General features: G+C 33.1%; 1 protein-coding gene across 4 annotated transcripts in view; it reads right to left on the bottom strand.

The window, feature by feature from the left end:
- NAALADL2 (N-acetylated alpha-linked acidic dipeptidase like 2) overlaps positions 1-12,004 on the bottom strand; it is a 1,132,125-nt gene that overhangs the window by 601,345 nt on the left and 518,776 nt on the right. The window lies entirely within an intron of this gene.

Genomic DNA, 12,004 nt, shown 5'->3' with positions numbered 1-12,004 from the left:
GAGCTCTTTAGATACAAATTTTATGCCAAATTACATGATGCTATGAGCACGGTTTTCAATAAAATCAAAACAAAAACACAGATTGCCAAACCAATATGAAATTGTTTGTGTTGTACTTTCTGTACTTCGTGTATTTATTCCTATACCTATTCCATAATCCAGTGACACTGTTTTTGCTTATGACATACTAGAAACCAGAAAAAAATCTGTTAAAAATTTGTGTATAGTACCTAGAACAGAATCAGACATGAGAACTTAATAAAAATAATTTAATCCAGATAATTTTTTTTTCAGTTTCGTGGCTGAAATATTAATAAAAAGGGACCAAAAAGGAATAATTTCCTTTTGGGGCAAAAATGTACCTTCTTAAAATAATCTTATTGCTATCCAAGCTATTATCTAAGTGTTTATTTTGATATTATTGTTATTTTTGCCCATCACATTATTTTTCTTGCTTATTTCCTCCAGGACCCTGTTTATTTAACAACTCCTAAACTGTATTGTTCAATCTATGGCCCATGGGCTGCATGTGGCCCCAGGACAGGGCTGAAAATGGCCCAACACAAAATTGTAAGCTTTCTTAAAACATTATGAGACTTTTTAAAAAGATTTTTTATTTTTTATTTTTTTTTTAGCTTATCAGTTATTGTTAGTGTTAATGTATTTTATTGTGTGACCCAACACAATTAGTGTTCCTCCAATGTGGCCCATGAAAGCCAAAAGGTTGGACACCCCTGCAACAGTACATGCCTAGAAAAGAAATAAGAAGCAGGCACAATAGTGGTAAGAAAGCATTACAAGAGATAAAAGGTAAGTCTGAGACCACAGCTTAGAAGCTGGCCTACACAGGAAGATGCAATAAAAACAGTTTCTCAATTATCTCCTATCTTTGTGAAGCTACTCCTATTCATGCTTTCTTCCCTCTTCTTTTCTTTTTTTTTTTTTTTTTTTTTTTTTTTTTAAATATCTACTTGGATCAGTCAACAGTGCCACCTAAATTTTATGGAAGAGCTGGTGAGAATTATATTATTTTTCATTACCGGTAAGAGGGATCTGCCTTCCACTTTGTTTTGTTTTGTTATTGTTACTTTATCTGTTCTCTACCTTTTCCTACCCTCTTTCTCCATTGCTATTGCATTCTCTCTGTATTTTTGGGATGGGGCAGGCAAACTGAGTTAAAACAACATGATTTGACAGGAAAGTCATTTACAAAGGTGCATCAATAATGTTCTGTTAAAATCCATATAAAATGAGGTTTCAAAATACATATTTTATTTATACAAACATAGCAATATATCGTTAACATTGACAGACAAAGAGAAAAAAAAGAATGTGAAGACTGCTTTATATTTTGTTTGCTCCTCTACACAGTTAATTGATGAACATAAATCCACCAGGGAATGCGCAAGATGTTTAATCTGCCATTCCTTTTGTTGGTCTCAGTTGCTTTATGGTGCAAGCAACTGAAAACATTGTGTGTTATACTATAAGGCCACCAAAGGCAAATGAAATACTTCTTTTGGGGCTCAACTGAAGAATTAGTAATTTGTCCCAATTGTGGAGGATTTCTAAATATTTTTCAGTACTAAGCTAAAATTAATGAGTGAAAAAATGTATACAGTCTTTACTTCACTTTTAATTTATGGGATATGTACTTTATAATATCATTTTTAATAATATGAAATAATGTAAACATATAAGGAATATAGAGCATATACAATTATAAAGAGTAGTGAAAGGAACCACCCAGGTTATGAAGTAGAAGATCGCTAATATTATCAAAGCCCCAAGAATAGTTTTTCTCTATTCAATCACTTGCCTCGATCCCCAGGGTAAGCATCAATCTGATTTTGTTGTTTCTCATTGTCTTTTTAAAATAGGTTTATATACATATATGTATATCTCTTTAACAATTTCTTTAATTATAGGTGTTTTCACTTTTACAAAATTGGCATATTGTATATGGCTTTCATACTTGCGGTTTTTACTCAATATTGGGCGTCTGAGATTCCTCCAAGCTTTTAATCAATTTTCCTCAGATAAATATTTTAAAGTTGTTTTCAGTTTTTCACTATTGTAAACGATGCTGCACTGGATATTCTTTTTCATGTTTCCTGATAGACATATGCAAAAGTTTCTTTAGGCAAGGGATTATTGGTCCATAAGGTATGCACCTGTGTAACTTCATTCCAAAATGTCAAAATGCTTTTAAAAGAATTATTTTAATTATACTCTTGTCATCTTTTCATGACAGCTCTACTTCCTCCATTCCTCAGCAGTACTAGGTATTGTCCATTATTTTATTTTACTTTTAAATTTTATTTTATATTATACTTTTGTCAGTGTAGTGAGTATAAAGTAATATTTCATTATGTGTTTAACTCAGAAGTACAACTGCTGGAATGCAGGATATACTAAATAGTTTTCCAAGGCTTCCTTTACCACCCTCTGCTCCTGTATCCAATTTCCGCTCCCCAATGAAGGTAAGATTATATCCCATTGTGGTTTTAATGTGCTTCTTCATGATTACCAGTGAGGATCTTTTCATGTATTATTTAGCTATTCACATTTCCTTTTATATATAATAACTGCTCTTATTTTTGCCTATATTTATAGAAGTTTTTGTATGTTCTGAATAATCTTTTTTAGATCATATGTATGGCACACATTTTATCCTAGTTTTTGTCTTCTCTTTTTATTTGCAATGTATTGTCTTATGATAAACCAAAGTTTATAATTTTAATGCATAGAGCTTTTAATATAATTGTTTTCACATTTTCTGATGTGCTTAAGAAATTCTCAATGCTGTGGTCATAAAGTTATTCTCATTTTTTTTTTCCTAAAAGTTTTAAGAAGTTGTTTTTCACATTTCAGTGTTTACTTGGAGAACATGTGTGTATATGTGTGCAGGTATGTGGCAGGAGGCAGGAATCCAGTTTCACTTTTTCCAACATGAGTCCTAGTACCCCTTGTCAAATATGCCCCGTTAATGTGCAATGACAACTCTGTCGGATATGAGTTACCATATGTGTTTGGGTGTGTCTGCGTTCCCAAATCAATTCAATTTGTCTTTTTCTTCCATCTCCATAATAATGTGCTGTTTTCATTATTACAACTTTATTATAGGTCTTAATATCCAGAATGGGCAAGTCACACTACTAGTTCATCAGAAAATCTTAAATTATTTTTCTTTTCTCTTCCATATGAATATTGGAATGAGCTCACTAATTTCCATGCCAACATTGTGACTGAAATCACATTGAGACTAAAAATCACTTTGGGAAGAAATGCCATACTTATAATATATAAAAATAAATCCTTAAAATTATTGCTATAGTCTGAATGTTCATTCATATATTGAAATCCTAACCCCCAAGGTGATAGTATTAAGAGATTGGGGTCTTTGGGAGGTGATTATATTATATTGTCTTTCCATCATGTGAAGACACGGCTAAAAAGCACCATGTGTGAGGGAGCAGGCCCTTACCAGATACCATAGGCACTTTGATCTTGAACTTCCCAGCCTCCAGAATTATAAGAAGTAAATGTCTGTTGTTTACTAGTTATCTAATCTAAGGCATTTTGTTATAGCAGCCTGAACAAATTAAGATAATGGTTAAGTGTCTGGTCAATGTTAACATAAAAGTATGTTTTAAAATTAAAATATTTCCCATTGCTGGTGTAGAGGAATACTATTCAGTTGTCCTATAAAGTAATCCTGCTAAACTCTCTTTTTAATTATAATAATTTTCTTCCTTTTTTCTATTAAAAAAATTATATCACATGCAAAATAATTAAGATTTTATTATATCCCTTCTAATTATTTAGAGATTTAACTTTTTGTTTTGTTTTGTTTTACTGCACAGGCTATGACCTCCAGAAAATATTTAAAGAAGTGTTAATAATGTGTGATAGTAGGCATCCATGTTGTAATGTGTATATCGGGTTAAAGATATTCCTTCCATTCTCATGTTGTTAATAGATGTTTTATGAATGGATATTCAATTTTGTCAGAAATTCCGATACATTTATTAAGACAATTGTATGTTTTATTTCTTTAATTTGGTGGATTACATTAGATTTTTAAAATATTAAACTTGCATTCCTAAAATAAGCTGGACTAATAGAATGAATTATAATTTTAGCTATCATGTGAAGAATTTTACAAATATTTTATTTATTATTTTCACATCCATTTTTAAAAGTAAATTTGGTATGTAATGTTCCTTTCAGCTATCACTTCTGATTTTGACTTGTAATATACAAATCACACCAAATGAGACAGCAAGTGTTCCTTCTTGATCTGCTCTCTAGGAGAGGTTGGATATTATTAGAATTTTTAAAAGAGAAACTTTTCTTAAACTAAAAATTGTCTGCACTTGATATGATATTCCTATTATGGAAGAACTATGAACTGCTGATTTAATGATTTTAATATAAGAATTTTTAAAAACGTATTCTTTGAATCACAGCTCTTTCATTGGACTCCGTGCTACCTTACATTAATTTTCTAATTTCTAGGTTTCTGGTTTCATCATCTGCCACAGCACTCTTTCTTGAGTTTTTTTTTTTTTTTTTTTTCCCTTGGGAATTTCTCTTATCATTCTGTCACCTCAGGATAGTAGTCCTTCAAAGTATTACGTAATAATGTATTCAGCATATATGCATTTTTCAGAATATCTATGAAAAATTACTCAAAACGGAAATGCACTAACTTGAGCACCTAACACCTAAGACATGATTTCTTTGTAGGTATTGATTGCTACTCCCACAATATCCAAGGCGGAAAAGCAGTTAAGAATTATGACCTAAGCTGTTTCTTCCACAGACTTTCATAATAGAATAGATACTTGTTCAAAATTGATTGAGGTGATACCATTTGGCACATTATCTCACTAAATAGAGATTAGATTATTCAACTCTCCTACACTCTAGTTGTTGACTGGATTCAAGGGAATATGAGCTTATCTTTATAGAAACCTAAAAAATACAAGTATATCAATACAAAAATGCATACTAAAAGATGATAGCAAAGTTTTTGGACACACATGATTGTAGAAATACTGGTGTCTAGAAAATATGATTTCTTTCTAAACAGTGGCAACATTTCAAATACTTAATCATAAGTTAAAAAATAACTCTTAAATTGTAGTCTTCCTAAGATTACTTTTAAGTTCTGATGTCTTTTAAAATTTTATTTTAAATTTATCAAGTTTATTGTATATGCTTCTCTTGTTTAAGAAAATGATTTCAAGAGATCATATGAGTTCATAGTTCTACAATTATGTAATCTTTAAATTGTTTTAAATCAGCCTTCATCAACATAGTCTTATGTATGCAAATGTTTGAGTCAAAGGATTATATTTATTAACAATATGAAATCATTTAGAATGTTAAAATAAATAGATTTTATTGAGAATGTCAACAGTTTATTATACCTTTTTTCCCCACAATAAATGTTTCAGGATTTATGGTGAATCACTCTGCTATAATTAAGTAGTTTTCTGTATTAAATGAGAAATCTTATTAAAGAATTAACTGCAATATAATCTAAGTTTACTAATTTCAGAGAAAGCTGCAAAAATAGAAGTGTATAATCTAAAATCACAAGGTATTTATTTGACAGAGAGTTTTACTGTGCTTTAATTTTTAAAATAAGGGTTTCCATGGGCCAGTAGTTTTGGCAGGCAGCATAATGAACTGTCATGCCTGAGACTTGAATTTGGAAGTAACTTTGGCATTAATGTTCCATTGGCCAATGGAGATTAGAAATGGGAGAATTTTGGCTTTCGTAGACAAAATTCTGTTTATATCAATGTTCAACACCTGCTACTGTATGAGTCACAGAGCAACAGTGATGTCAGAATTGGAGGAAGCCATGCATGTAGTATTCCTGACACCAGGTTGAATGCCAAGAGTGTACTGTAAATGAATGGGGAAAGAAAACATCTAAAGAAAGATTAACTAGCAGTACACATGGAAAAAATCAGCACATTTATTAATGCCCACTAACATTTTCTTATGTGTATTTACAATAACATATGCAGATACTCATACTATATCGGGTGATATTTCTCATATAGTATTAAAAAGGCAAACATTTCATTAGGTTGTTATTTGAACTGGTATCCAATGTAGTAAAATTCTGTGAATCATGTACTATATGTGTGTGATGAATTTAAAGACTATACAGGATGAAATTACCTTTTAATCTCATAATTTTGCTTTGGAAATATTAAAACACATGACAAACTGTAACAAACATAGCAGCAAGGAATTAAATGGTTGAGAGAGAAAGGCAGCATCCCATAACCTTCCCTTGCAACACAGCCACTAATGGCATGCCAATGAAGCCATGGTTTCTTGCTCAACTACTTCTTACCTTGTAAAATAACATACTAACTACAAATTGTATATTAAATGTCTACTAATATGCTTAATCATCACAAAAAACTCTTGATATAACTACTACGGTTGCCACTTTACAGATAAGGAAATTGAAGGCTAGATAATGCAATCAAGATGTTAAACATCCTAGATTAAATAAGTCAGTTTTCCACTATTCTACACTGAATCTCAGATTTCCACTCTACTGTGCTACTATTTAGAAAAAAACAGCTAGTTTCCCAATCTGAGATGCTTCCCAAAAGCAATAAAAATGATGAGTGTTAGAAAGCACCGTATCTGGGTAAAATAATAGTTACATAGTAAGAGGTAGGTGGAAATAAATCTTTATGCTCATGACAAAATGATGCTCAGGGAAATTAATGTAGCAATGTCAAAATTACAATAGACTGAATTTCACAGTTTGGGAACCATCTGAACAAAGAAGAAGAAAGCTGATTTTTTATACATTTTATTTAAAAATCGGTTAAGAAATGGCTTATCTGCCAGAGAACGTAATAGCCTCTCCTCTTCTGATCAAGGAAAACATGGTACATATCTGTCTGCTCTACAAGTAATAGAAGGCACGCTGATGGGCTCAGTGCCTTCTGCTTAAGTCCCAGGCAAAAAGCTGATACTCAACAAATACTTTAATTGATTGGATATTTATATCAATTTATGTTCCACATGACAGTAAAATAAGTATGATAAGCTTGATTTAAAAGCCAGAGCACCCAGAAATATAACAGTCAACACATCTATTGTTATCTGTGCCACAAAAAAAAATTCAGTATTATAACTCTACATGTTTCACTCTTGTACACATTTGTGCAGGAGAAAATTTCATCTCTGGTTAACAGTGAGTGTGTATTTGGATTTCAAGAGAGAAGAACACAATAGGGTATCTGAAAGCAGACTCACAGAATGGACAAATTAATCCAATCAGTAAGACAAAGAAGTCTTCAATTTCATCTGCTTGGTTCTCTAGTGCAATGACATAAACTTGGGTGGTCAATACACAGAGACTTTTGATAAAAAAGAGTCATTATTTCTATTTTTTTTCAAGTAACTGAATAGATTACTGAATAAATAATTGGGAGAAAGTTTTTCCATTTTGATAAGATTGTAATAGAAATGACTAGCCTTTATCACACATCAAAATAGGCATATTTACTGAGAATTAAACTACTTAAACACTAATAATGATTCCTTTTTCTTGTCATTAACACAAAATTATTAATCTCTTTCAGAAATCTTAAAAATTCAGCTTTTAAAAAGACAAGTAGTAGTCTTACCCTTTTTAACACATCCTAAAAATTCAACTACAGAAGTCTAACACTTAGTAAATAGTAACCACAACCAATGTTCAGGAAATATTTTTTACTAAGTAAATATACCTTTAAGACTATATTGAAAATATAATTTTAAGATGTTATACACTTATTTTAGTTCATTTTCTAATACAGCAAATGAAATCTTGAGTAGCCTGGCAAGGTTGGCTAAAATAGTAATGGTAATTGTATATAATGGGGAAGATATATTTTAAACATAATTTTTAGATGTCATCTCTCTGTGACAATGCAAACAGGTGAAGATTATGCCAGAACAATGAATTATAATGATTACGTCAGAACAAAATTTAAAACTTGTAAGAACTTATATGTTATTTTTCAGTTGTTAACCCACGCTACCTTCCTTCCTGGGCAGACTCATTTCAGCACCAAAGCAGTGAAATCATCTTAATTAAATCAACTTGTCTTACATGGCAAGTTACAAAAATCATGAGACAACTGTTAACCCATCCAAACTTATGAAATACATTGAAATAAATCTGTAGAGATGGCTGGCCTTTGGAAGTAATGATAGTATGAAAACAAAAATGAAAAATATAAATTCTAAAACAATAGAGATAAAAAGTGTGTTTTGAAGTATGCTACACATTTTGGTATTTGAATAAGCTATCATTTACATGCTTCATCTCTATTGTATACATGAAGAAAGAAAAAAGAGGTTTCTTGTCAGACCAGAAATGAACAGCACTGACAATGGTATATTTCTAACATATATTATTCTTAATGGGCCAGGACCTAGTCTACGGAACCTAATGAATTATCCATGATACCAGGAGAGCGGACTTTCAGCAAAAGTTTGGCAGTGGGTAGTGAGTGGGTGGAGATGGGAGTTTTGGGAAGAAGAGGATGGAGAGTAAAATGATTTTAGATTTTTGGATTCAGCAAAGGAGAGCTTAACCTCTGGTTTAAGCATACAAGCTAGATGATCTTATACATATTAATACTTCTGACCCTTGTTAGTCCAAGTTGCGCCATTTTGTAAGTCCTCAGCCATTTTGCAGGCCCTGGTCAGAGTGAAACCTTCCACAGGGGTTAGGGGTGTGAGGCATATCCTGCTCAGCCACCTGACTTCCTTATCATATCCTGCTGGGCAGACATCCAAGGAACATCCTATCACAGTCCGCTGGGAAAAGGGCCAAACTGCGTGATCATAAGAAAATCTTATCAATATCCTCCAGGCAGCAAGCCAAACCGCCCAGATTACTCCCACCCAGACCTATAATTATCCCAGCCTGTAGGATGCAGTGGGCTCTGACATTTACCTGGTCCCCACCTCCGTAGGTTGTGCTTGCCATAAACCTGTGTTGCTGTAGAGCGACCAACTCTCTTTCTTTAACCTTCACCTTCCCTTCAAAACTTAACAACCCTCCGGTTCAACATTGTAATTGTCCACCCTCAGTTTCAACATGGTAATATGTTGAACAGTAACATTTTATAGAGTTTCTTCCAGCATTTAGAGTTTTTTAGAACGTATGTGAAGTCCTTAGCATAGTCTCTAGTACCTCCAGACACTTACAAATGTAACTTCCCTTCTTCTCCTTCTTTCCTAAATGATTTGTCCCAAGTACTGAGAATACTGTAAAACCTGCATCAGAAAATATATATGAACTTAGCTTCATTTTATGGTTGGAATTATAAAGCTCCTATTTGACATCTTTTTAATCCAAAACAGTTCATGATATTTTAATGTACAATTCTAGACACTGGATTAAAATTTTTACATATTTTCTTGTGGGTATATATCCAAAGAAAATTATATCTTTATCTCAAAGAAATGTTCACATGCCTATCTTCATTGCATAGTTTTTCATGATAGTCAAGATATGAAAACAACCCAAGTGCCCATCAGTAAATGAATGGATAAAGAATATGTGGTATCTATAAAACGAACTCTCATTCAGCCATCAAAATACAGGAATCTTGCCATTCATAACAATATGGATGAACCTGGAGGATATTATACTAATATCTAATTAGCCACAAACAGAAAGACAAGGACTGCATCATCTCAATTATGTGAAATCTAAAAAAAAAAAAAAAAAAAGAAAAAAGAAAAATCAAACTAATAGAATCAGAATGTAGCATGGTGGTTGCCAGGAGGTAGAGGTATATGGTGGTGGAAGAAATGGAGAGGTATGATGAAAAGGTACAAACTTTCAGTAAGAAGATGAATAAATACCAGGAATATAATGTACAGAGTTGTGACTATGGTTAATAATATTGTATTATTTACTTGCAATTTGGTAAGAGAACAGTGTCCTTACCACATACACACATACATACACACACACACACACACACACACACACTATGAGTAGTGATGGATGTGTTAATTAAATTGATTGTGGTAATTATATAAGGTCTACATATATGAAATCATTATGTTGTATACCCTAAATATATTCAATTTTGTCAATCATATTTCAATAAAGCTGGAGGAAAAATACCACAACAGGTTGAATGCAGAAACAGATATGAGAATCCAGCAGTGTTTTATTAAGCCAGACATTAAAGAGATTTGAAAAATATAAAACAATGCCACTTTTCTCTCTAAATGTTTTTTCTTTGAAAAACAGTTTTTTCGCCGGGCGCGGTGGCTCAAGCCTGTAATCCCAGCACTTTGGGAGGCCGAGATGGGCGGATCACGAGGTCAGGAGATCGAGACCATCCTGGTTAACACGGTGAAACCCCGTCTCTACTAAAAAATACAAAAAACTAGCCGGCCGAGGTGGCGGACGCCTGTAGTCCCAGCTACTCCGGAGGCGGAGGCAGGAGAATGGCGTGAACCCGGGAGGCGGAGCTTGCAGTGAGCTGAGATCCGGCCCCTGCACTCCAGCCTGGGTGACAGCGCGAGACTCCGTCTCAAAAAAAAAGAAAAACAGTTTTTTCATAAAATGCTGTATTCTTCACATGTAATGGGATTTTTATTTTTTAATAAATTAATATCTTTTTAAAATGTACCAGTTTTAATCCCATATAAATTAAACATGGACATATATAACTTTCAAAAACATAAGCAGTTTGAAGATCTCAATAGTGTGTAAGAATGTAAAGGAGTTCTGAGGCCAAAACATTGAGAACTACTGCTCCAGTTCATGTTTCTTGTAGAAAATAATGGGAGGTTTCCAAGAACACACTGAATGATATGCGTTTTCCTGTTCTGCTTATGGACATGCCAATTAATGAAGGTTGGCAGAGTAAGTTGTCAGCATCAAGTCTGAAAAGCAGATAAGTAGGAAACATCTCAGAGAATTTCAAGTTTTCCAGTAATAGTAGAGATATTGGACCTTTTTTTAGTCTAGATCATAAGATGTCATTGCGTGAATGTGAGTGCCTAGATTCATACTGCTTAATATGGATAAGTGATGCTAATCTAGTTCATGAAAGCACAAGTAGATAGCTAATATATTCCCAGATTTAGAAAGAAACAAATATATTAGAACTCTCACCATTGCAACAAGTGCCTATTGGATATCTACTATGTCTAAGGAAATATAAAATTTTCTATATGGGAGAATCTGGCAAAACCATCTTAACTTCTTTGGCAATGGTCAACTCTTACCTACACTGTGCCAACTACATTTTTCTGGACTTTGCCATGGGATACTTATTCTCACGTTCATATTCAGCTATATTTTTTCACAAAAAATAACCACTGACATTTTGGGAGGCCGAGGCAGGTGGATTGCCTGAGCTCAGGAGTTCAAGACCAGCCTGGGCAACATGGTGAAACCCCATCTCTACTAAAATACACACACACAAAAATTAGCCAGGCATGGTGGTGGGCGCCGGTAGTCCCAAGTACTTGGGAGACTGACACAGGAGAATTGCTTGAAGCCAGGAGGAAAATTGCAGTGAGCCTATATCGAGCCACTGCACTCCAGCCTGGGCGACAGAGTGAGACTCCGTCTCCAAAAATATAAATAAATAAATAACCACTGAATATCTACTCTCCAAAAATAAATAAATAAATAAATAAATAAATAAATAACCACTGACTATCTACTATTGGAAGCCATTGTATAGTTGCAGTGGTTGAGTTATTAAATAGAAACAGATATATTGTCATGATATCTGGTTAAGTAAGACAGGTTTCACAACCTATAAAGCAAAATAGAAGGTACAAAAATGCAAATCAGCAATCAAAGTTAGAAATTTTACCAAACCCCTCTGTAAAGAATAGAATAAGCAGAAAAAGTAAAACAAGAAAATAGATGAGTTGACCAATTTGACATATACAGAAAAGTATATCCAATAACTTTATAAGT

The sequence above is a fragment of the Macaca thibetana genome, chromosome 2, assembly GCF_024542745.1.
Source record: "Macaca thibetana thibetana isolate TM-01 chromosome 2, ASM2454274v1, whole genome shotgun sequence".
In the NCBI taxonomy this organism is placed as follows: Eukaryota; Metazoa; Chordata; class Mammalia; order Primates; family Cercopithecidae; genus Macaca; species Macaca thibetana.
This window is presented reverse-complemented; position numbering and strand designations above follow the sequence as displayed.